This window comes from Caretta caretta, chromosome 4, assembly GCF_965140235.1.
Source record: "Caretta caretta isolate rCarCar2 chromosome 4, rCarCar1.hap1, whole genome shotgun sequence".
NCBI lineage: Eukaryota > Metazoa > Chordata > Testudines > Cheloniidae > Caretta > Caretta caretta.
This window is the reverse complement of record NC_134209.1, coordinates 69,300,660-69,328,464: the sequence shown is the minus strand read 5'-3', so window position 1 is coordinate 69,328,464 and position 27,805 is coordinate 69,300,660. Positions and strand designations below refer to the sequence as shown.

Here is a 27,805-nt window from a genome sequence, read left to right as displayed (position 1 = left end):
CATAAAGTAAAATAACCTCTCTACTCCTATTCGACATCCCCGTTCATATATCCAAGAATCGCATTAGCTCTTTGGGCCAGAGCATTGCACTGGAAGCTCATGATAAGCTGACTATCCACTACGGTCCCCAAACTTTTTTCAGAGTTACTGCTTCCCAAGATAGCGTCTCCCAGCCTGTAAATATGGCCTATATTCTTTGTGCCTAGATGTATACATTTACATTTAGCGGTGTTAAAATGCATATTGTTTGCTTGAGCCCAGCTTACCAAATGATCCCGATCACTCGGTATCAGCGATCTGTCCTATTCATTATTTACCACCTTCCTCCCCATTTTTCTATCATCTCCAAACATTATCAGTGATGATTTTGTTTTCTTCCAGGTCATTGCTAAAAATGTTAAATAATGGAGACCCAAGACCCTGCGCACCCCACTAAAAATGCACCTACACAATGACGATTCCCTGTTTACAGTTACAGTTTGAGACCTATCAGTTAGTCAGCTTTTAACCTGTTTAATGTGTGGCATGTTAATTTAATATTGTTCTAGTTTTTTATTCAAAATGTCATGTGGTACCAAGTCAAATGCCTTACAAAAGTATAAGTATATTACAACAACACTATTACCTTTGTCAGTCAAACTTCTGATCTCATCACAAAAAAAATATCATTTGATAGAATCTATTTTCCATAAACCCATGTTAACTGGCAGTGATTATATTACTCGTCTTTAATTTATTAATTGACTTCTATATCAGCTGCTCCATTATCTTCCCCTAGATTGAAGTCAGATTGACAGGCCTATAATTACCCGGGTCATTTCATTTCACTTTTTTAAACACTGGCACACCATTAGCTTTCTCCAGTCTTCTGGAACGTTCCCAGTGTTCCGAGACTTACTGAAAAAATCAATATTAATGGTCCAGCAAGCTCCTCAGACAGCTCATTTAAAACTCTTGGCTGCAAGTTATCTGCGGCTGCTAAGGCTTGTCATGTTTATGGCTTTGTAAAACTGGCCATTTTAAAGCACCAAATATACATATCACTGATCTGCACTTTATCCTATTTCCACATTACAAATGTGATCAAGTCATGACCACTTGTACCTAAGCTACCATTAATTTTTAGTTCTATGATCAGTTCTTCTATCTGTCAAAGTCTAATATAGAATTCCTCCATCTTAGAGGCAACAATTTTTGAGTTAGGAAATTGACATCTATAGTATTTAGAAAAAATCCCATAGATGTTGTAATACTGGCAGCATGACAACTCCAGCATATGTCACTCAAACCGAAGTCTCCACTTCTCTTCCTACTTGTCAGAAATAGTTGCATAGGAAGCTGGTCATCCTGTTCCCTAGTGTGATTTGCTAGTCTGTAGCAGACACCAATTAATACCCATCTTATACTTTGTCTGTTAGGATACTGATCGATAAGCATTCAAGATTATTTTCTTCTGAGTTATCAGGGACCTGAAACAGGTCATGCCATTTTTGACAAAGAGTGCCATACCCCCTCCCCTTTTGCCCACTCAATCCTTCCTAAATAGGTTATAACCATTGATTTTAACATTCCAATCATGCAAATCATCCCACCAGGTTTCAGTAATACCAACTAGACCGAATTCATGCTCATAAATGAGCAATTCTAATTCCTTGTTTGTTACCCAGGCTCCCGGCACTGGTGTACAAGCAATAAATTTTTTTCTCTTGACATCTTTCAGTTCCTAGATTGATTTTCTTCTCAATATCTCGATTTTGTGCTAAATGAGTGCTCATATCAGGCCTCTTTTTACCCTTCTCTTTTGTTATCAATTTAACACTCTCCTGACTACTCTAGGCTGCCTGTCCCTGAGTTGGCAGTGTCGACAAACACATCAAGAAATGCTCAAACTTAAATAGTTTTTATATTTTAGCAGAGTGTAGTCTAAACACAGCAAAAGGATACATGCAGTGAAATCTTAAGACAAGACTCACTGGATTATAACTAAAACCTGTGAGGGCAGTAAATCATTTACACTAAATACAAAGAAACGGTGGGTATATTTTGAGAGGCGCAAATGCTTTGATCCACTGTCTCTCATCTTCAGTGGAATCTGTGAAAACACATAGAGAAATATATTTTATAAGCCCTCAAGAAACTGAAACACAATTAATTAAGAACAGATTTTTGCCTTTTGATCCTCCTAACATTTTTGCCTCTCTCACAGTCATGCACATGTAGCAATAAGAAAATGAAGGGCTTAGGTCATTGTTACTAAAGGCATTATTTTCTGTAACCTTTTCCTCTCACAGTACTAGGAAGAGCTTGGAGCTCATGTCGACCATCACTGCATATTATCCTCCTCAAATACACAAAGATATGCACCAATAAGGAAAGGCGGACCTGGCAACAGAATGTTTTCATTTCCTAATTTATCCTCCCTTTCTTTTAATAATATTTGTTTCAGTAGAGAACAGATCTGGCTTGAGCTATTTGGCATATGTGTAGGCACACCGAGTATGAAGGGCAATCCTGAAGCCATTCCACATTCTCAGTTTTCTCTGCTATCAATGCACAGGTAGAAATGTGAATCAACAAAAGAAATAGACTCTTGAAAATCAAAACCCCTCCGTCTGTCTACAACTTGATCTGCTTCATTTCCTTCCCCCACCCCTCCCAGCAGTTTGTTAGTATGAGAGGTGTTGAAATATAGTTGAGAAGAAAAATATTTTCCCAAAAAGATTATTAAAAAAACCCAAAACCTCATGTTTTTTATGTATCCCTGTTGTACTTTTCCAGGAACCTGATTCAATCTTGCTGTGTTTCAAAGCCCAGTGACCTTTATGTGATGGATAGCAGTGTGGTTTAGGAGGTAGTGGAATCAAGTGGAACCACAGGACGACTTGAGTTCCATATACCCAATGATAGTAGCACACTACAGGGGTTCTGCAATTTATAATCCAAGTCAATTGACAAGTCTTTAAACAAACCCACCAAACACTGTCAATAATTCCTTACAAACATTTATTGTCAGAAACTGCTGATAAAAGCACAGCTAAACTGCTCTGTCTACATACAAAATTGTTAATAAAAAGGAAAATCTAAACATGCAGTTAAGGGACCAATCTTGAACTCATCTGATGTAAAACTGGTCATAAATTATTTTCTACTAGTCAGGACAGACAGTAAATCTTTTTATGTTCTTGTTACTTATTAGTACTGAAGTAAGCTGTTGAAGAAAAACTGGAATACCCATTTATATTTTTTTAAGAGCAGAAGAAAGTTTTTTTCACTCTTTTCAGACTTGTCTTTGAATATCTTCGGTCTAGGATATATTTTGCATGCCAAAGCTCATAACCATCTAGAAGAGCAGTGCTTGTCAGATGCATTAACACCACAACTTAACAACTGGTAAGTTTTTAACCAGAGACTATAAAAATCATGTAAAGCATGCAAGCCTTCTCAGTATCTTCCAAATGCAGCTACACATTGGTGTCAGGACTCTCTCTCTGGTGCCTTTGCTGTTATAATAGGCAGATTTTTTTAAAAACTTTTTTGTCGTATATTCAGTTTACTTGTTGTTAGTGGTAGCATAGGTACAGCAGTGTCTGCATCTTCAGTTGTTTATTGTTTGAGATCATATCACCGTTCAGGTCCCTATCCTCATCAGATCTTTGGTTCTTGGCTGCAAAATTGTTTTTCCTATATTAGCTCCCTGTTCTGTTGAATCGTGGCTGACGCAAAGAAGACAGTAGGAATTAAGAAGTGTCCATCATGCCTTCGTAAAATGACTGTGACAGAGCAACACACTCACTGAATTCTTTGTGGGAGTCTCTCTCCTTGGCTGGACACTCCGTTGCCTTTCACCAAAATTTTCAAAAGTGCATGGTGATTTTTTTGGATGCCAGCTTTAAGGCCCCTTAGAGGGACCTTATTTTTAGTGAGTGGGTGCTTAGCACTTTTTGAAAGTCATACTTATGGGGTGTCCCAAGTTGGGCATCCAAAAATGGAGGCAGTCATGAAAATCGCGACTAGAATCACAAAAGACAGACACACATCTAAAGTCTTTCACTGGATGAGGCTTTGTTCATAAAGAATCTGTTGTCCTTGGATCTGAACAAATCTGGGACTTTCCAACCACGGTTCCATGGAAGTCTAGCTTGACTTCTAGGAACTGCACAGTGATTGCTGAGTCTTCTTTAGTTCTAAAAAGGTCCTAAGGTGCAGAGACTTCTAGGGATTCATGCCCTTGGTACATCAGAGACTTCAGGTCTTCCTTCCAAAAAGGCTAACATCTATTTCAAGATTCTCTGTTAACTGATGGAGTCTTCATAACATGCATCTGCAAAGATTATTGCAGTGCCTAGGTTGCCTCATTTCATTCTTCTTCTACATAGTTAATATTGTCTATGCAGAGACCCAAGGGCCTCTCTCAGATCCCTGAAGAAAAAATAAGAAAAAGAGACATGATTAGGAAGAGTCTTCTTAGACCCAGATGGAAGAGCTGTCATCAAAAGAGCAGAAACAATCAATCAATTATCTTTGGAAGTGATGTATGTAATTTAATCCATCCAACTGCTCTTCATCTGGTGGAAAAAGAGAATTCACTTGCAGAGAAACTGAGTCACAAGTTCAAGACACAATACAAGCGTTCCTTAAAGGAATCAGTGGTACACCTTTGTTCCATAAATGAAATAATCTATCAGTTAATCTTTCTGCAGTAAGAAACAAAGCATAGTGTCTCCTCTTTTGTCCAAGAGCAAGAACGGAAACCAGCTGACCGACATCTTATTACTGGACTAGAATAATCAATTCATATGCCTTCTGTCTGATTTCCCTTCTTCCCCGAGTCATAGGGAAGATAAAACAACAAGTCTCATGTAATTCTTATAGCTTCAAATTGGGCGTATCCAATCTGGTGTTCCGATCTCCGAGACATCTAATCTCTCTGCCATCAAAGCTTCTAATAATGGTTATTGGGGTTTCCATATTTCTATACTAGGCGACAATTCATCAAGGTGAAATTCATCAAGATCTGCCATGCCTTCACCTAGCTCATAATAATTCGTTGAATACAGATGTTCAGTACTCCAAAGAAATGCAGAACATATGTCTACAATCCAGGAATAAATTTTCCCAGAGTATCTGAGTTTTTATCTATCATGGAAAAGATGCAAATTCACTTTTCTATGTGGACTCAAGCCAATAATTTTCTCCTTTGGCATTTTCTGTTCCTGAATTTTTTTACTACTTAATTCAAACGAAGCAGTCAAGCCTATCTGTTATTACTATCAAAATACACTTATAGATTCATAGATTCTAAGGCCAGAAGGGATCACTGAAATTATCTAGTCTGACCTCCACAGGCCACAGGTCAGCACAGGCCACAGAACTCACCCAAAATAGGTCTTAAAGCATATCTTTTAAAAAAAATATCCAAATTTTAAAATTGCCACTGACAGCAGGGCCACCACAACCCTTGGTAAATTGTTCCAATAGTTATTCACTCTCACTGTTAAAAAATTACTGCTTATTTCCAGGCTGAATTTGTCGAGATTCAGCTTCCAGCCATTGGATTATGTTATACTTTTCTCAGTTAGACTGACGAGCACGAGCCCATCATCAAATATTTGTTCCTCATGTAGGTACTTACAGACTGTAATCAGGCCACCCCTTAATATACAGATTGAGCTTTCATACATCAACTATAAGGCATGTTTTCTAATCCTTTATTCATTCTCATGCCATCTCATTACCTGCCATTTTTGCTTGCCACCAAGTAGTTCAAGGTTTTTCTATCTTCAAACATCCTATAATTAAGTTTCCTGACAAGACTAATATGTACCTACCAGTCCAAGAACTTATTCTACCTTGGGTCTTGAGTTTAGTGCTTACAGGACGGATGGAGCCACCTTCTGCACTTCTGAAAAACTCTGTCTTTAGCACTTACCTTTAAAGATGATGTTTTTAACAGCTGTAACATCTGCAGAGGCAGTGAGTAAACTGAAAGGCTTAATGGCTGTCTCACATTTTACTGTGTTCTACAGGGACAAACAATTCAAACAAAGGTGGCTTTACTTCTTCAACCTACATTTTTGCTTAATGTGGTTTCAGATTTCCATTTCAATCAATCCATATCTTTCATCAGTGTTTTTCCAAAAGGTGTATCTATTATATGAGAGGCTAGATTACATAAACTTGATTTTAAGAAGAGCTGAATCATCATTTAGGAAAAACAAAGCCCTCTAGGAAGTCATCCAGAGTATATGTAGCTTTGATGATAGACTATTATCTATTCCCAAGCATCTTTTTCTATTCAAAGATTTTTCCAAATGAATGAAACTCTGCACACAGATCAGGACCTGAAGTCCCATTCTATGAGATTAAGGCAGCTTTGTGTAATGTTTGCATTGTGGAGATTTTAACCTTGATACTCTATTCATGCCTTTGTGCAACACTATACTTTTCATTTGGCATCTCACTGTGACACTCTATTGGGAAGAGCAGTTTAATCACTGCTTAATTAGTGCTTTCCCCATTAATGCATAGAGGTTGTCCTAGTTAAGCTCCCACAAGCGGGGATATGCAGAAGCAATTCTCAAAAGAGGAAGAACAGTTATTTACCAGGTTTCAGAGTAGTAGCCGTGTTAGTCCGTATTTGCAAAAAGAAAAGGAGTACTTGTGGCACCTTAGAGACTAACCAATTTATCTGAGCATAAGCTTTCATGAGCTACAGCTCACTTCATCGGATGCATACCAGTGTTTACCAGTAACTGTTGGTCTCCAAGTGTACTGCCCTAACATATTCACAACTCTGCCCCTCTTCGCTGCTTCTTCAGAAACTTCCTGGGATTCTGTAGGGTGTATTTTTGTTCCACAGCACTTAGAATTCATTGATCTATGGTAATAAAGTCCCAACCACATAGGAAGCAGCTAACCTGTTGAAAAAAACAGAGGGGAGAGAAACTGGCACTAAAACTGGTACTCTGTCCTTGACAAGGCAATCAAACACACTGCTTAGAATTTTCTGGTTTGTGTGGAAGAACCTGCTGCAAAAGAAACCTGAGGAAGTGGAGGTCTTCTCCTGTGGTTCTTGCTCTTTTTTCTGGAGTAGTCCAGCTATCTAGATGGGGAAAATGGGTATCGCTGGTAAGACTGAGGGTGGAATTGTTTTCTTCTAGGGAAAGGATGTAAATTCCCAATATCTTCATCTTAACTTTGAGTCTTTGACACTGTGAAGCTTCTCATCTGTATGCTGTGAGAAAGGGGTAGGATCCTCAAAGGGGAGATCCTGGATAGTCTTCTGAACCTCCTGTGGAAAACCCAATGATTAAAGCCATGAACTCCCGAGCATTATCATCACATGGCTCTGGCTGCCGAACCTGCCTCATCTAAGGTCCTTGAAGAGAGGTCCTTTGCCCTCTTCTCAGATGGCCTGGAACTCCTGCCTGGAATTCTCTAGCAACTTCAGTACATTGCCCCAGAGGGAGAAATTGTATCTGGCCAACAAGGCTTGCTGGTTAGAGATATGAAATTGCAGACCTGCAGTGAAATAAATGTTTTCTACCAAAAAGGTCCAGTCTCTTTGCTTCTTTATTCTTTGGGGTAGTAGTAGACCATCTTTGATGTAACCCATCATTTATTGTCAAGACAACCAAGGAACCTGGCAAGGCATACATGTAGAAATACTCATAGCCCTCACAAAGGATAGTACCTTTTCTCAGTTCGCTTGGCTTTAGGGAGCAGAGATTATGGCATTTGCTACAGCGATCTTGTAGGTTCTAGGATACCTTTATTTGTAGGCAGAACCACACAGGGAGGTCCTGTTGACCCCCAGTATGTCCATCAATTTGTGGGAACTCCCCAACCTGAATGTCAAGAGAGGAAGCATTCCTCTTTAGAAACTCCTGATAGGCTCTGTAGTCATGTAGCTCTGAACAGGTGAGGACACACCAGGCATTACAGCTGCTTCAGGGGATAAGGAGGCATGTGCAAAGGAGGTTGAGATTGAGTCTTCTGCACTGAAGTGGATTGAAATTCTGGTATGTGAGGCCATTCTTGAGATTCCTAGGGGTGAAAGTAATATTAAATTCTTACCAGTACAGGGGCCGGGGCCCTGGGCGGAAGGGGTAGGGCGGGCGGGGAGGTCAGCCTCCTCCAGGCAGCCCATCCACGCTGCCTGGCCCCCCGCTGCCTGAGGCTCCGGTGGTGATTTAAAAGGGCCCAGGGCACCGCGGCAGCCCCGGGCCCTTTTAAATCGCCGGCCCCAGAGCAGCTTCCCCTTTTGCCTCCCCCGTTGGCAGCCCCGCTATGTTAAAGTGCTTAACATCGGCTGCGTACAGGCCAGTACCGGCCCCATACCGGCCCACTTTCACCCCTGTCGGTATCATACTCAGTCCTGGAGGTAACATCGTGAGCCACCTCATGGGAACTAGCCCAGCATCAGCTTGGGGATCCAGAGGGAGGAGAACCAGGGAGGATCTTGGGGGGAGGGAACCCCACAGCATAGGCGCTGACTCCATGGGTGCTCGCCATTCAGCTCCTCTCTCTTCCACCCAGCGCCTTCTGCCCACCACCGATCAGCTGTTCAGTGGCAAGCAAGAGGCGCTGGGGGAAGAACATGGGCAGGAGAGGCACAGCAAGGGTGGGGGCGGAATGGGGCGGGAAGAGGCAGGGCCTAGGGCAGAGCAGGGGGTCGAGCACCCCCAGGGAAATCAGAAAGTTGGCATCTGTGCCCCACAGGTTCCAATATGGCTGTGATAGGGTACAGGACCCCGACTCCTACCAGCCCAAGGATCTGGGTCCCTGGATGTCCAAGAGATATCTGCTAGGTAACAGGAGCAGAATCCTTATGATGCAGGTGTATGTCACCTCCTATCCCGGAAGCAAGGGGCATAGGAACCTAACTCCGACAAAGATCCTGAATCATCTGACCATGGAGGCACTGTACCAGGAGGTACTGAGGTCTGGTGGTGTCTCTACAGAGATTTAAGTACCAGAGTCAGTGTCATAAATATAAAGGGAAGGGTAAACACCTTTAAAATCCCTCCTGGCCAGAGGAAAAATCCTTTCACCTGTAAAGGTTTAAGAAGCTAGGATAACCTCGCTGGCACCTGACCAAAATGACCAATGAGGAGACAAGATACTTTCAAAAGCTGGGAGGAGGGAGAAAAACAAAGGGTCTGTGTCTGTCTGTGTGATGCTTTTGCCAGGGACAGAACAGGAATGGAGTCTTAGAACTTAGCAAAAAGAAAAGGAGTACTTGTGGCACCTTAGAGACTAACCAATTTATTTGAGCATGAGCTTTCGTGAGCTACAGCTCACTTCATCAGATGCATACCGTGGCAACTGCAGTAGACATTATATACACACAGAGACCATGAAACATTGTTTCATGTATTGTTTCATGGTCTCTGTGTGTATATAATGTCTACTGCAGTTTCCACGGTATGCATCCGATGAAGTGAGCTGTAGCTCACGAAAGCTCATGCTCAAATAAATTGGTTAGTCTCTAAGGTGCCACAAGTACTCCTTTTCTTTTTGCAAAGACAGACTAACACGGCTGTTACTCTGAAACCTGTCTTAGAACTTAGTAAGTAATCTAGCTAGATATGCGTTAGATTATGATTTCTTTAGATGGCTGAGAAAATAAGCTGTGCTGAATAGAATGGATATTCCTGTCCGTCTGTCTTTTTGTAACTTAAGGTTTTGCCTACAGCGATTCTCTATGTTTTGAATCTAATTACCCTGTAAGGTATTTACCATCCTGATTTTACCGAGGTGATTCTTTTTGACTTTTTACTTCTATTAAAATCCTTCTTTTCAGAAACTGAATGCTTTTTCATTGTTCTTAAGATCCAAGGGTTTGGGTCTGTGGTCACCTATGCAAACTGGTGAGGATTTTTACCAAACCTTCCCCAGGAAGTGGGGTGCAAGGGTTGGGAGGATTTTTGGGGGAAAGACGTTTCCAAACAACGTCTAGGGAGGTGGTAGAATCTCCTTTCTTAGAAGATTTTAAGGTCAGGCTTGACAAAGCCCTGGCTGGGATAATTTAATTGGGGATTGGTCCTGCTTTGAGCAGGGGGTTGGACTAGATGATCTTCTGAGGTCCCTTCCAACCCTGATATGCTATGATTCTATGATTCTAACACTTTCCTAATAAAAATAAACCCAGATAAATGTTTGGTGGTGGCAGTAGAAGTCCAAGGGCAAAGGGTAAAATAGTTTGTACCTTGGGGAAGTTTTAACCTAAGCTGGTAAAGTAAGCTTAGGAGGTTTTCATGCAGGTCCCCACATCTGTACCCTAGAGTTCAGAGTGGAGAAGGAACCTTGACATGGTAGAGTTGCTTTCCCGCTCAGAGGGAGAAAAACAAAGGGTCTGTGTCTGTCTGTGCACCATGTCAAGGTTCCTTCCCCACTCTGAACCCTAGGGTACAGATGTGGGGACCTGCATGAAAACCTCTGGATGACACTGGATAAGGAAGCAATGGACTTTCAAGTTGCCCATGGTAGCGAGGGCTGACCTGTCTTGCAGATACGTTCAAAGGATCAAGTGGTAACAGGTGGTCTATCTCCTGCACTGCTGGAGAATCTGGTACCAAAAGACAGACCAAATTCTGCACAGCAGCATATGTTTCTGGTGTTGTCGGTATCGAGAGATTTCCCTGACGCTGCTGTTGTCACGTCGAAGGAGTTGGTACCACAGTGGGGCTGGCGTCAACAGCACATGCCCCGGTGCAGGAGTGGATGACCACACATGAGACAAAGTCAGTACCAGGGAGTGCTTCTTTTCCAAGGACACTGTACCCTGTACTCCAGCTTATTTCCTAGTGGGCGGTACTGGGGACCTCTTTTGGAGGCGCTTGGCTCTTTCAAGGGATGTTGTCTGTGTTTCTTCCTCAGCCTGAGGAAAAGGGATTGTTACCAAGTCTCCAGAGGAGCACTTCTAACCAAGCAGGAAAGTTTGGAAGGTGGATGCAGGGTTGCCTCCATGAGAAGGGGATGCATTCTCACCTAACTATCCTTTTTCATCTAGGAGTTAAAGTCTCTGCAGATCTGACAACAGTCATGGATGTCACCCACACTAGGGTACTTTAGGTACCTGGAATGCGGGTCACTTACCAAAATAGACTTCTTGCAGCCAGTACAAGTCTTAAAAGCCTGGAGACTGAGCCAAACCCCAGTACTAGATGTCAGGGACAGACATGTTAAGAAACTAAGAAAAATAACAAATGAAACCTTCACTAAAGTTACTAACAACTATGAAAAACTACCACCACTAACTATATACAAGAGAGAAACAAAATTATCTGAAAAGGATGAACACTTTCAGCAGCAAGCTAACATGCTCCAACCACCTATCTCGGATGGTAAGAAGGAACTAATAGGATTGGTGGCAGCTCCACCCTTTATACTACCATGCAGCAGCACATGCACCATCCCGACAGGTACTGCCAAGGGAAAAATCTCTGGCTCAAGTACACTGGATGTGCACACAACTTACGTGGAATGCCCATGTGCAATCACTTGAAGAAGAACTTCTATTGACCTCATTAGGAGCTGCTAGGAGTTCAACACTTTTGAAAATCAAGCCATTTATTTAGTTGCTTAAGTTTGGATTTAGCGTCCGAATTATAAAAAACAATTTTGAAAATCTTGGTCTTAGGACTTAACTTTAGCCCATTAAAGTCAATGGGCATTGTACTTGTAATCATAGCACTGGATTTGGCCCTAAACATGATTTTTTTATGTGATTATGTTGTTGTCTTCCCATTTCACTGCCTCTGAAGCAGGCCCATGGGGCCAGACTAATGCCTTGGGGGTAGATCCAGTGGGTCAGACTAATGGCCTAGAGGACATCAGAGCATTTTAACCCAAGGAATCCTGAGGTTTCAGGGTATCCTTGAATCCTCCTCTACTTGGGCTATTGAAAAGGACTTTTTCATCTACAAAGGAAGAATCAAATAGCATCATTCCCTACTGTTCTTCTCACCCTCCATGTTTGGCTGTAGGACCAGTTTTGCAGCCTTTAAGGAGATTGACTTTGCCCAGCAAATTATGAGGTTTATGAGGAGTTACTAGTTTCCCAGGAGATTACTTCATGAAATAGAAGGTGTAATGTAGTGGGCAGAAGGAAAGTGTCAGTACTGAGTGTGTGGGGGAGGGGGAAGAGTCTTACCCTCCACTCAATAGTAATCACCTATCAAGTCTCATTACCTTAGGGATGGCCCCTTTGACATAATCCCCTGCCAATGATATGTACAACGAAGACACACATTAAAAAATTAAGGTCCTTACACTCTTCTCTCTCAACGCTACCAACACAATATGTCTAAAAATTACAGAGCAATCCCCTTTTCTACCTATTGTAATATACATAGTCATATACATAGAGGAGACCAAGACAACTTTTTAAAACCTGACAAGATAGCTCATCAGAAGCTCCATGTACTGCTGATATCCTTGAACAACCACGGTGACAATATGAGGTTGCACAGTTCAATAACCTCCCCTACAAAATGCTCTACCAAAGAATTCTGTCCATATCTTTTTGTGCTGAAATGCTGTGTGAAAGGATAATGAGGAAACTGCTTCTCTAATTCTTCAAAAGTCTGAAGAATAGCCATCCCAAATGCCTTCCCAGGAGGGAAACGTTTCCTCCTACTTTCTTAAGTAAAAATTAATATATGTCAGCTGTAAGTAATTGTATTTTCTAGTAAAATAACTCCATTTGTATGCTGCCAAAGCAACAGAGACCTGTAACTACTTTTTAAGAGGGTTGGTTCTTTGCCTTCTGAAAAAGAGAGAGCACGCTATAGTGCATCAGTAAGAAACAAAGCGGTACCAATGGGGCAGTGATGCATGCTGGCAGCATTTTTGCACTACCTGTTATGAATTCTCCCATGTTCAGATGTAAACTCAGCTTTCCACATCCCAGACCACTTACAGCTTGTGCAAATAATGTGCTCGGTCATCAGTGGGCACAGCAGGGTGGGGATGGGGAGGAGGAAAGGGGAATGCCAGCAGCACAGTTTTTACAATACTCCCTGTCAAATCATTCTAAGAGCGGCATAGCTTGTGGAGAAAGCTGTTCTATTCTGCTTTCTTAGCTGGAGATAAGGTGCCTTCGCTGGGAGTTAACACTGTGTAAGAGGGAAAAAAAGAGGAGAATGAATGACAAAAAATGCCGGAGCAGCAGCTGCCAGGGGAACCCTGTCTATTCTGGTAATCAACTAACAGTAGGAAAAAGATTTTTTTTTTTCAAATGAACCTCCACAAGAGCTATCTAATTAGAAATGTTGGCACTGGCCTTGGGAGCCTGAGCTTGCCTCTATCCTCAGCTCTGCCCCATGACAGCAGCATACTGCATTACTAATGTGCCAAAGCACTGCTGAACATGGAACAGAAATAAAGATTTAATCTGAGTTTTAAATATATATAAACTCAGTTTTTCTGTCTCAAAAAAATCTCCACTAGTGTAATGGACAAACCAAACTTTGGGAGGAATATACAATTACAATATGCTACCAAGGAAGCATTCATCCATTAGCTATTATCTTTGAGAACTCATGGAGGATGGGAGAGATCCCAGAGAACTGGAAAAGGGCTATATAGTACCTATCTATAAAAAGAGGAACAAGGACAACCCAGGGAATTCTAGACCAGTCAGCTGAACTTCAGTACCCAAAAAAGTAATGGAGCAAAAAAGCAAACAATCAATTTGTAAACACCTAGAAGAAAATAAGGCAATACATAACAATTAATGTGGATTTGTCAACCACAAATCATGTCAAACCAATCTTATATCCTTCTTTGACAGGGTAACAAGCCATATGGATATGAGGAAGCAGTAAATGTTATATCTCTCAACTTTAGTAAGGTTTTTGATACTCTCTCACATGATCTTCTCATAAACAAACTAGAGAAATATAGCCTAGATCAGTGGTTCTCAAACTTATTTGATTGCACTCCCTCTTTTGTGTCTGTAGTAGTTTTCGTCCCTCTCACAAAAAAGAGTACATATACCAATTAAAAAAAAAATCAACATGCAACTCTCACTAAATATCAAAAACAGTAAGGCACTGATTCAAACAGAGCCAACGATCCATTGTAACAAGTGCAAAAGAAAAACTGCGATTGTGGTCAATGCTTACAAATAAATGTGCACACCGCATCATAGCAAATGGATTAACACAGAGGTGGCAAAGACTTTGTATAATGCTTTGCAAGCTTAACAGAAATCTGTCAAACTGCACAGTGCTTTTGAGCCAAATGGACAGCGCCATCTGAGGACCTGATATGTCTGGAGGAATCAGCTTTGCTAGTTATTCACTGCTGTGGGCACAAAGTGCACAGTAAGGTTTTTTCTCTTCAAGCTTCTAACTCTCCTCCCCACAAAATACATTCCATGTCCCCCAGTTTAAGAACTTGTGGCCTAGATGAACCTACTATAAGGTGGGTTCGCAACTGGTTGGAAAACCATACTCAGAGAGAGTAGTTATCAATGGTTCACAGTCAAGTTGGAAGGGCATACCAAGTGGAGTGCCAGGGGATCTGTCCAATTCTATTCAATATCTTCATAACTGATTTGGATAATGTCATAGAGAGTACACTTATAAAGTCTGAGGATGATTCCAAACTGGGAAGGATTGCAAGTACTTTGGAGGACAGTATTAGAATTTAAAAAGATCTTAAACTGGAGAAATGGTCTGAAATAAATAGGATGAAATTCAATAAAAGACAAATGCAAAGTACTATACTTAGGAAGGAATAATTAATTGCACAACTCCAAAAAGAGAATGGCTGCCTGCAAAGTAGTACTGCAGAAAAGAATCTGGGGATTAAAGTGGATCACAAACTAAATATGTGTCAACAATGTAATACTGTTGCCAAAAAAGCGAACAATATTCTGGAACGTTTTAGCAGGAGTGTTGTAAAGCAAGACACAAGAAGTAATTCTTCCACTCTACTCAGCACTGATAAGGCCTCAACTAGAGTACTGTGTCAAGTTCCTTGTACCGCACTTGGGGAAAGATGTGAAGAAACTGAGGAAGTCCAGAGGAGAGAAACGAAAATGATTAAAGGTATAGAAAATATGACCTACAAGGAAAGATTGAAAACAATGGGTTTGTTTAGTCTGGAGAAGAGAAGACTGAGGGGGGATACGATAACAGTCTTCAAGTAAGTAAAAAGTTGTTCTAAAAAGGAGGGTGATAAATTGTTCTCCTTATCCAGTGAGAATGGGACAAGTAGTAAATTGCAGCAAGGGGGATTTAGGTTAGACATTAGGAAAGCTTCCTAACTGTAATGGTAATTAAGTACTGGAACAAATTACCTTGGGAGGTTCTGGACTCTCTGTCACTGGAGGTATTTAAGTCAGACAAACACCTGTCAGGAATGGTCCTTAATCTTGCCTCAGTACAGGGGACTGGACTAGATAACATATCTAGGTCCCTTCCAGTCTTACATTTCTATGATTCTATCTTTTCAGTACAAGTACCATTTTTAATAGAAGCCTGAAATAAAATAATCTCTTTCCCTTCACATGAGGTCCACATGCGAAAACTCATCTAAACATAATATTAAACAAGATAAGCAACATGGTGAACCGCTAACACAAATGCTCACTTATGAAACTGGAAAAGGAAAGGGAATGCATTTATTTCTGATTAAATAAATTATTTTAATCAAAATGTTAGAGTGTCACATATTTACATAGTACTCTCCTGAGCACAATAAAACCATCTGTAAAGATCTTACACTCTAATATAAATACATATGTACACACACACACACACACACACACATGCAGTTACATAAAATACACATCAAAGGATGTGTGCACAGCAACCTTAATTTCCTAACTTTTGAGTTCTTGACTTTGAACCTTAATGTTCTTTTAAGAGCTTTCTGGATGTAATTTCCTACATTAACCCCCCTCCTCCCCAAAAAACAGATGTTCTATAATTGTGGAATCATACTGATCCCCAAAATGGGTCATCAGCAGGGTTAGGGCTTTTAGATCCACAGTACAGACTGCTACTACTTGAGCTAATGGAATAAATGGTAGCAGTAATAGGCTATTATCCTTTATGTGGACCAGGCACTATAAGGGGATGAGACACACACTATCTGCTGATAGTAGAAAAATGTAGAGACTTAGGACTCTTTGGTTCAATTCCAAGATTTTGGAGGGGAATCCTATTTAGCTGTCATAGTTACCACCACCTATCTCACTTTAGCTCATGTCTCTGTCCCCTTTCATATTCTACCTACGCCTCAGCTCCAGCTTCTGACCCACCCTCCCCCACCTTCTGCTCCTATCTAACCCCTAATCTGGCTCCTGCATCTGTGCAGTCCTAGCCTATTCCTCCATCCTTAGGCTATTGCCCCTTTACTTATGTACCCCACATACACCCTGGTTCCTGCCTCCTTCTCTCTCTTTTCCTACCCAACATCTCCAGCTCACGCCCCATCCCCCTCTGCTTCCATTCACTCCCCATACTTGGATCCCATCTCCTCCCCACTCTGCTTTCCCCCAACCAGCTTCTGTCTCCCTCTGCTCCTCCCAAACCCTTTGGCTCCTGCAACCCTCTCTACCCATGTCCCTCCCATTCTCTACTCTTAACACCTCTGCATTCAAGTCAGGCTATTTTCTGAGGTGGAAAAATAACTCAAAGAGTTTAATGTGCTCAAATCAGGGGGACCAGATAATTTCAGTGTTCTGGGATGGAAATTATTAAGACGTACGACTGCTTGTCCAGTAAGATTGCTAGTCCAAAAGGAAGCATTTTTAAAAAGTCTATCAATTCAGAAGTAATACCGTATGACTGGAGAATGGCTAACACCATACCTATATTTAAGAAACGGGAAATGGTGATCCAGGCAATTACAGACCTGTTAGCCTAATCTCAGTAGTATGCAAAATTTTGGAATAAATTGTGAAGGAAAGCATAATTACCTTCATGGAGGTAAATGGAAAAGGGGATGTAATGCAACACAGATTTAAATCAAAGGTAGATCGTGCCAGTCAAACCTAATTTCTTTCTTTGGGAAAATAACTGACTTTATAGCTAAGGGAAATACAATACATTTAATATACCACATGGGAAACTATTACTTAAATTAGAGAAGATGGAGATTAGCACAAGACCTGAAAGTGGATAAGAATTTGGCTATGGGGAGAAGGCAACAGGTTGTGCTGAAAACTGAACTATTGGACTAGTACCAATGGAGTTCCTCAAGGATCAGTCTTGGACCCAATCTTATTTAATATTTTTACTAATGACCCGGCATAAAAAGTAGGAGTGTGTTAATAAAATTTGCTGATGATATAGGGTAGGGAGGCATTGCCAATAAAGAGGAAGATTGGAGTAGGATATAGGAAGAGGGTGGTTAAGCACTGGAAAAAATTGCCTAGGGAGGTTGTGGAATCTCTATCGTTAGAGATTTTTACGAGCAGGTTAGACAAACACCTGTCAGGGATGGTCTAGATCAGGGGTTCTCAAACTGGGGGTCGGGACCCATCAGGGGGTTGTGAGGTTATTAGATGGGGGGTCACGAGCTGTCAGCCTCCACCCCAAACCCCGCTTTGCCTCCAGCATTTATAATGGTGTTAAATATATAAACACGTGTTTTTAATTTATAAGGGGGGTAGCACTCTGAGGCTTGCTATGTGAAAGAGGTCACCAGTACAATAGTTTGAGAACCACTGGTCTACATAATATTTAGTCCTGCCATGAGTGCAGAGGACTGGCTAGAGGTCCCTTCCAGTCCTATGATTATAAGATCTGGATGACCTTGAATGCTGAAGTAACAGAAATAGGATGAAATCTTGTAATACAAAGTGCAAGCTCATGCATATGGGATCTAATAATAAGAATTTCTGCTATAACTGGGGGCTCATCAATTGGAAGTGACTGAGAAGGAGAGAGATCTGGGTGTGTTGGTTGATCACAGGATGACAATGAGTCACCAATGTGATACGACCATGAAAACGGGAAATGGGATCCCAGGATGTATTAGGTGAAGCATTTCCAGTAGGGACAGAAAAGTATTAATGTAAGTAAAATTAAGACCTCATCTGAAATTCCGTGTACAATTCTGGTTACCCATGTTCAAGAGAGATTAATTCAATCTGGAACAGGTACCGAAAAGGGCAATCAGGATGATCAGGGGAATGGAGAGGAGACTAAAAGAGTACCTTGCTTGTTTAGCCTAGCAAAAGAGGTTGTTTAAGGGATACAGTTACTCTCTATAAATACATCTAGAGGGTAAACACCAAGGAGGGTAAAAAGCTATTTAAGATAAAGAACGGTGTTGGTACAACAACAAATGGACATAAACTGGTGATTCACAAATTCAGACCGGAAATTAGAAGAAGATTCAGAAGAGTGAGGGTCTGGAACAGCCACCCAATAGGAATTATGGGGGCAAACAACTTAGTTTTAAGAGAGAACTGGAAAAACTGCATAATGGGCTTGCTTATGCAGGGTGTGGACAGGGCTCAGAGAGCCTGGAAGACCCTTCCAGTTTAAAGCTCATGTTTCAGGGTCAGAAAGGGTTGTAATGGTTTTCCCTATCTTCATTCTTGGAAATGGCTTAACTGTTTTAGCTAGGACAGACACTTGGCATGGAAAATGTCAGCCCAAAATGACTGCAGCTTGACAAAGTTATAAGCAACTTAAAGCAGTGTCTTAAAATGGGAAGTGACAGGCAGCACTACCTTTTCTAACCATAACATGTACGTGCAAAGTGGTTCCATTAAAATCTTTACAGTTGCTCTTTTCAAGTAATTACCATTACCACAGTTATACTGTATTCTCCATACCAGTGGCTTTCAATCTGTGATCCGCAGACCATGTCTAAGGGGTCCGTGAAAGGTTGTCATTACCATAGAACAGTGGTTTTCCACCTGTGGCCCATGGACTCCTTGGGATCCGCACACTTTGTGCAAGATTTTCAAACGGAGGTATGGACACCTTTGGAATTTTTTAGGGGTCCACAAATGAAAAAAGGATGAAAACCACTGCTCTATACTAAGAAGAGGCCCTTTGTAAAAGTTTTTGAATAATATGTATTCAGTGGTGAATAATTTAATTACAAAATCTAAAGAGCTATCTTGCCTTATGAAGACAATTTTTCAGAAAATAATTACATTGGCCTCTTTATTAATATGATATACTAGAACTCACAGCCTAGAAAATGTTAGCGTCCTCTTAAACATTAGGCTGATAGGAGGGGGTATCAACAAGGATTAATAAAATTAAATTAAGAAAAGGGGAATGTAGGACATACATTCCAGACAATGATATTTACTGGATTGTGGAACTGGCTCACAAAAGAATTGGTGGAACCTCATCACTTGAGGCAATAAGAGCTAAAATTACCAAAATACTAATAATGTACTGTAGGGAATAATCCTGCACTCCCAGGGATTGGACTGGCTAGCCTATTAGGTCTTTTCCACAGATTCGATGATTATTTTCAGAAGGAAGCACAAAATCTGATAAATACCAAACACATCCTCTGTTTTCCTTTCTTGTATTTCTTTAAGATATCTGAGGAAGGCGGAGTAGAAGATGATCACATTATCACAACCAAATCTCTCCAAATCTAATGATGAGGCCTCTTAAGGACCTGATCCTATGAGGTGCTGAGCATTTCCTCCAGCAAGGTACTGAGCACTCTAATTCCACTGATTTTAATTGGAGTTGAAGGTGTTCTGCACCTTGCAGCAGGTGCTCAAAACATTGTAGGATTGGATCCTATATCTCTACGTTGGCATTGGTTATGTGAAATGTGAATGAGGGAAACAACTTTTTATCAGAGGGAAAGATGTGGGGGGTGGAAAAGGGGAGCGAAAGAGTGTGAGAAAAAAAGACAGTCAGATGTGTTAAATATTCAGATCATTTTATTAGCCAAGAATATGTAGTCCCATCTCAAAGATGCACTACTGCAATCCTTACAGTAAAAAAGTTTTGCAGTGATAAATTAAATTTGCCAATGCTTCTTTTATTGAAAATGGCATATCAAATAAATATGATTTTTCCACTACAATTTTACTAAAAAAAGTATTTATTCTGTTTTTGCCACTTTTTTTTAAAGTTGGCAGGCCTGCCGCGTCTCACCTAGTCCTCCAGAACCTTCATATTATGATTATTATTATTATTAATTATTATTAACAGGAAATTCTCCTGATTCTGAGACAGACATGTTGTGAAAGGCAAAGCTGAACTGCCATGTGACTTCCCACAAATGCACTCCGCCAAACACTCATAAGTACAATATCTAAATATTCTGTAAGGCCATCGTGAACAGACCTATATTTTTCCCCTTCAACGCGGTCAGCATAAATCCAGAAAACCATGACTCAACCTGAGGAACAAATTGCTGGCTTCACCAACACAGGAAAGACAATCAAAAAGAGTCTTATAAATCAATAAATTTATTAGAATGGGTCATTTCAACCACCTACTGATTTCTTTGTTTTGAGGGATTTTGCAGTGGTTTAAAACTGAGTGAAGACGACCACTCAGCCATCTCTTTGTCTTTCTTAGGGGGTTCCCTGTATAGTCTACTTAGGATATTTCAGCAACCTCTGTAGGCCTTTGAAGGATAAACTAAGGCAAAGAAAAAAGAAGATTTTGCTTTTCACGAAGAGGAATTTCTTCTTCCTTAAACTCAAAATTTATTAATGGATTTAAAAAAAAACGTAATTATAAAGCACTGAAACTCATTTGACCTATCACAGCAGAGGACACACTAAAGTTAAGCACCTCTATTACCAAATAATAGGCCCAATTCTGCACTCAGTTATGTGTGTGTAACTGCCATTGACTTTGATAGCATTTACTCCCAAGTACGTGAGAGCAAAACTGGGGCCCTCCAACTGGTGTTGCTCCAAGCAGCAGAAATTTCATATTCATGGAGCCCACTACCAGCCTTCCATGTTTTCAGATAACATGCAATAATTATCTGATCCTGCTTCCATTGAAGACAATGGAAAGTTTTGCCACTAACTTCAAATGACGCAAGTTTGGGTCCTTACAGTGGAAAAATACCAATTACTTCAAACATCTTGCTCCCAACATTTCCCTGTCCATAGCTGGAGAGTGAGTTTGTGTGTGTGGTTTTTGGAGGGGGATGAGGGGGTGAGAACCTGGATTTGTGCAGGAAATGGCCCACCTTGATTATCATACATATTGTGAAGAGAGTGGTCACTTTGGATGGGCTATTACCAGCAGGAGAGTGAGTTTGTGTGTGGGGGGGGGGGGGCGGAGGGTGAGAAAACCTGGATTTGTGCTGGAAATGGCCCAACTTGATGATCACTTTAGATAAGCTATTACCAGCAGGAGAGTGAGTTTGTGTGTGTATGGGGGTGGGGGGGTGAGAAAACCTGGATCTGTGCTGGAAATGGCCCACCTTGATTATCATGCACATTGTAGGGAGAGTGGTCACTTTGGATAAGCTATTACCAGCAGGAGAGTGTGTTTGTGTGTGTGGTTTTTGGAGGGGGGTGAGGGAGTGAGAGAACCTGGATTTGTGCAGGAAATGGCCCACCTTGATTATCATACACATTGTGAAGAGAGTGGTCACTTTGGATGGCTATTACCAGCAGGAGAGTGAGTTTGTGTGGGGGGGGGCAGAGGGTGAGAAAACCTGGATTTATGCTGGAAATGGCCCAACTTGATGATCACTTTAGATAAGCTATTACCAGCAGGACAGTGGGGTGGGGGGAGGTATTTTTTCATGCTTTGTGTGTATAAAAAGATCTTCTATACTTTCCACAGTATGCATCCGATGAAGTGAGCTGTAGCTCACGAAAGCTTATGCTCAAATAAATTGGTTAGTCTCTAAGGTGCCACAAGTACTCCTTTTCTTTTTGCGAATATATTTATAAGTGCTCCTCTATTATTTTCTGGCAGCTCAAAGACAAGCTCACGTATGGTTCATAGTGCAGCAGAACCTCACTAATTCAAACTAATGACTTGGAACAAGTGAATAATACAATAAGAAGCAAACACAATGAATCACAAACTGTACTTTGTTCATTTGTTTTTGCATCTGTAGTTTAGTTGTAGTTCTTTATGATAAATCTTAGTAAAATGAGACCTCACAACAGAACTCTGCTATTACATTTTACGGAGCTGCCATTTTAGTGGGTAGATTATCAAGTGGAGGGCCTGATTTAGGGGCAGGCGACCGCCTGGGGTGCTGGGCTTGGGCGGTGGGGGGGGGCAGCACCAGGTGTGGGGTGCAGTTTTTGTTGTTAGCAACAAAAGAAAAAATAGAATGCTTGAAGTAAAATATTTCAGGTAGTCCATACGTGGATTCATTTTTCACTAACCTCCTAGAATATTTGTAGAATCTTGTGGAACTTTCCAGAATTTCTGAGAACTACATTTTCCTTGAACCTCCTAGAATCTTGTCAGCCATGTCCTCGCTGGTATATAAGGGGTGGGGCATCACCAGTCAGTCAGTGAAATACAAGAATGAAGTGAAGTGAGAGCCCAGCTGCGATGCTGTGAACCTTGTTTCATTGTGTAATTGTGAAAGTGTACTTATGTGTTAAGACTTGAAAAGTGTAAGCAGCAACTAATAAAGGACATATTTAATGAGAAGCCAGAGATATCTATCGAACCCCTATTTACGCAACAAAATAAAAGAAATATTACTACTTCTTTTGCCATGCTTAACACGTAATGTTTAATGACTTTCTAAGACTGCAGAACATAGACGTTTGCTCTTCCTAATACTGTCTGTTTCCCCTGTAGAAAATAAAAGATGCCCCTGAAGAACCCCTCAGGAGCTCAGTATAGGAAGCAAAAAGCTCAGTTGCAATCTACTTTGCAGCAAGGGGCAAATCTGATGGGAAAATATCTGAAACAGAACAACATAGACTAGGCTTCAGGTAGTAGCGACTGTCACAGTGCAGAATAAATTGAGGAGCAAAGCGTAAATGATAAGTCTTATGGCTAAGGAATTAGCAGATGTACCTGAAGAGAAGGAATAGAAATGTGAGGAAGGTGATGGAGAATTATCCAGTTTTCCTGGGGGTGTAAAGGAATGATGATAAAGAAGAATGTCTCACATGAATAGGAGAGTAATGACAGAGAAAAAACTGGTTTACATGAAAAGGAGAAAAATGATAAAGAAGAATCAGCCTCGCATGATGACAGAAACAGCAGTGAGAAAACCTGCACACCACAAATCAATACATCAAATCCTGCTTTGTGGCCACCAATCCTAAACTCTGCCGATATCATACAATTTTGAATGGACCAGGGAAAATCAAGGATATGATATTTTCAGTAAATGAGCACAAGAGACATTTCTCAAAGTCACACTGCAAAAGAATGCTTGAGAATGCTGAGAAACCGAATTGGCATTGGCTAGTTTACTTGAAATCAACTGACAAAGTGTTCTGTTTTTATTGCAAAATATTTCACAAGAATGCCAAATCATTGCGTGCACTTTCCGGGTACAATTATTGGCATAATTTAGCTGATGCTCTGAAGCAACGTGAAAAATCACCCAGCCATTTCACGGCCTACTCCAAATGGATGGCGGTAGAGTCCAGGCGCAAGCTGAATAAATGCACAGACACAGAAAACCAGTGCATTATTAATGTAGAAAACCAGCATTGGAGGAACGTGTTCAAGCATCTCATCTCAATTACCCTCTTCCTTGCAAAGAATAATTTGGCTTTCTGGGGCTTATTGGATGAGTTGTTCACTGAACATAACGGCAATTTTCTCAGCTGGTAGAGCTCCTTGGGAAATATGACAATGTCATGTGTGAGCACCTACGTCAAGTAGTTCGTAAAAAAGCTATGGACCATTACTGCAGCAAAACAATTCAAAACGAGTTGATTGACCTTATAGCAAGGAAGATGCTTGATGACATATTGATACACCTCGGCAGGGCAAAGTACTATGCCATAATAATGGACTGCACTCCCATTAGTCACAGTATCATTTACAGAGGTCATTTACAGTAAGATTTGTTGATGATGAGGATGGCTGTATCCAAGTAAAGGAACACATTATCTGTTTCTGGTGTGTGGAGGACTCTACTGGAAAAGGCCTAACAGCACTGTTTATGAACATTTTGAATGAGAATAAAATAAAGCTTCACGACTGCTGCAACCAAGGCTACAACAACAGCATGAACATGAAGAGAAGAAACAGTGGCATCCAGGCAAGGATCCTTGCACTGAATTCAAGAGCTGTCTTCATGCCTCGTGGCTGCCATTCCCTCATCCTGGTTGTATCAGATGCCATAGGTGCTGACTCCATGGGTGCTCCTGGGCTGGAGCACACATGGGGAAAAATTGGTGGGTGCTCTGCACCCACCAGCAGCTCCCCACCCACCTCTGCCTCCGCTACATCTCCTCCCCTGACCATGCCTTCCCCACTTCTCCCCCTAGCTCCCAGCACTACCTGCCGTGAAAGAGCTGTGAGGGAAGGGGAGGAGGAACACGGCAAGAGGAAAAAGAGGTGGGGATTTAGGGAAGGGGTCGGAATGGGAGCGGGGCGGGGCGGAGTCGGGGCGAGGGCAGTCGAGCACGCACCGGCACCAGGAAAAGTTGGCACCTAGGTCAGATGCAGTGTCATCTTCTTTAGAATCAGTATCTCCCGTCAGAGGACTGCAAAGGATATACATCGGGGGTCTCAAAGTCCCGGCCCGCAGGCCATCTGCAGCCCGAGAACCTCCCCACTGCAGCCCACGGAGGAGAGATGCATGCAGACATGCTGCCAGCTCTGTCTGCTGCAGGTGACACCTCCCCCCTCACAGCTCCTATTGGCTGGGGGAGAGGGACAGAGATACTATCACTAGTCGCTGGGCAGAGTCAGCCATGGAAGCAGCAACATTAGTTGCCAGGCAGAGTCAGACATGGAGGCAGCGTCACTTTTTTCCCCTAAATGAATATAAACAAGTCAAAATACCTAACACAAGTTTCTGATGCACACCTTGTTGCAATCCTGAGGTTTGAACTGCTCAGTCACTGAGCCCAAACATCAACAAACTGACAGAACTAAAGCGTTGCCAGGCATCTGGCAAACACCAAAAACTCTCTGCCAGGTGAAGAACTGTAGAAAGTCGTATGACAGTTTTATTATTTCTAAGAAATTCGAAATAAAAAAATACTACATAAATATTCTTTTCTGAACACCATCTTCAATGACATTATTGGCCGGCTGGGAGGATCTGAGGACTGGCACTGGCCCTAAGGTAAATTGAGTTTGAGACCCCTGATATACATCCTGTTTTCAGCATCTACTATCAGGTGGAAGATCCTCATGGACCACGTTACAAATCTGACCACGAAGCCACTAAGTGACACTCACTGGGAGAGCTGCAACAACAGTGTAAGGCCAGTGAGGTACCAAGTGACTGAGGTTTACAACGTCCTGATGGAACTGGCCCCTTCGAGTAAAGCTGAGGCTAGAATCCGATAAGGAGCAAAGCCTGGCAAACCAGATCACTGACTTCAAATTTCTGGTCTCAGTTGTGGTTTGGCCCGATATCCTGTTCCAAGTAAACATTGTAAGCAAGACATTAGAAACTCAGCCAATGGACATCGTGACCACTACTGCTTTGATGGGAAGCTGTCTTGATTTTGTTGTATATTACAGAGACAACGGATTTGAAGATGCCATCACTGCTGCCAAAGAACTGGTAGATAACTTAGGAGTTCAGCCTGTCTTCAAGTAAACTCATGTTCATCGGCCGAAGAAACAATTTGGTTACAAGGGCAGAGATGATGTGATGGGAAGCTCAGAAGTAAAATTCAAGAGAGAGTTTTTTTGCTTACTCATTGACACTGCTCATGTGTCCATCGAAGAAAGTTTGGACAAATAAAGCACCACGAAAAGATCTGGGATTTTTTGTCTGACCTTAGTAAGCTGCCGGCAGACAGGAAAACACTTTTGCAACAATTATACAGACCTTCAACAGATGTTGACACATGGGGAATGTTCAGACATCAATGATAAACACGTCTATGTCAATTTGAACAACATCTGTCACATTTTGCAATATGGGAAGTACTCTCTACTCCATGTTCTCCAATTCACTCATGATGCATAACTGAAAAACACTTTTCCTAATGTGAGGATAGTTTGAGGATTCTGCTCATGCTGACAGTCACAGTTGCGAGTGGTGAGTGCAGCTTTTTGAAGATCAGGCTCATTGAAACATATCTTCGATAGACAATGGCCAATGAGAGATTGACATTGCTTGACATTTTATCGCCTGAAAATGCCATTGGCCAGTCTTTGATTCTCTCTGACACTGTGCTTCAGTTCATGAGGGCAAATGCAAGAAAAGCGACCTTTTGAACTAAAGGACTAGGATTAACATTCTAAGGCTGTCACCTACTGTAACACTATTTAATACTGGTCCACCCAATGTTGGTGCAGAGTTCAATTTACTGATGTTAGTACATTTTGATTATTCTTAAAATGAAAAAGTTTCTACAAGCTTAGAGGAAACGATTTTTTTTATTTGCTTATATATGATAGATATGACATGAATAAATACAAATTTACAGATCCTAGTGTGCTAATTTATCATCTGATATGACAGGAATAAATCATGCATGTAAATTATGCATCAAAGTCATGAAATGGGCTACAAATGCAATAAAAAATAATGACAGGTTTCAGAGTAGCAGCCATGTTAGTCTGTATCTGCATAAAGAAAAGGAGTACTTGTGGCACTTTAGAGACTAACAAATTTATTTGAGCATAAGCTTTCGTGAGCTACAAAGTTTTACAAATGGACAGGGTGGTGCCAAAGATGCTCCTCGGTTGAGGTGCCATTTGGTCTAGGGCCAGTCCTGATTAAGTGTACCAGTTAGCAAGGTTCTACATCCAGTACCTGGTAGCACCGAAACAATACAGGAGTGCATTTTATAATTCATTAATGAGACAGGTAGGGGTGCACTGATAAATATATTCAAGGGATGTATTTTTACTAGTTCTGTCCTACTTTTCAAGCTCTTAGTGTATTAGTAATGTTATTCCCTACCTAACCTTCAGCAGATGCCATGCTTTCCTTCTGTCCTTTCAGTCTTTTAGCATGGCTAATAAGTTCTGGGTTTGAGCAGCTTAGACCTCAGGCTAATAGTATGTTGGAATCAATTATGCACAGCCCATTCATTTTGATACAATGTACTGAACTGCTTCTTTCATTGCAAATAGGATGGTTGTTTGGGGTTTGTTTTTTTTATCATTACAATTTCCTCAACCATGGCCAAAGTTGGCACACTTCTGTTAAGTACATTGCCTCTTGCCTACGAGGCAGTTCTCACTTCCAGTTTAATCAAACACTGTTTGAAATACCAGTAGCAACAAAAGGTGGAGACATTAATATTTATAGCATGAATTTAAGATGCAATGAGATTAGGGGCCAAATTTGTGAAGCATACAGATTCATAAATTTGCTCATGAGTGACTAGTGAAGTTAAAGACAAGAAAATTCTTTAAGGCAGAAAAAATAACAGCACAGATTAAGAGGCACAGCAAAAAATGGATAGATAAGATGGAACATTATCTATTAACAGGGAATTGTTATTTGCTTTGTGTCTTAGCTCTAGTGTACGTAGACACACACACACACACACACACTGCTAACCATCCCCATACATTTCTCTGAGCCTTGTTCTGTCGAAGTTTTTTGGTTAATATTCATGTGGCATTAACTATCTATGGAGTCCTGTCAAATGTCTGCTTCATTTTTTGTATGATATATTGTCTAATTCACTGGTAGACATGACATTGCATATAAAAGGATGTACTCTATGTATTGCCAAAAATAA

At 41.2% G+C, this 27,805-nt stretch overlaps 1 long non-coding RNA gene across 1 annotated transcript in view; it reads right to left on the bottom strand.

Moving 5' to 3' along the window:
• Positions 1-3,025: 3,025 nt before the first annotated feature.
• The window catches only part of LOC125635569 (uncharacterized), a 203,171-nt gene continuing 178,391 nt past the window's right edge, over positions 3,026-27,805 (bottom strand). The window contains exon 4 of the long non-coding RNA XR_007356307.2: positions 3,026-4,419. This is a non-coding gene — a long non-coding RNA (uncharacterized LOC125635569). The remainder of the gene's footprint in view (positions 4,420-27,805) is intronic.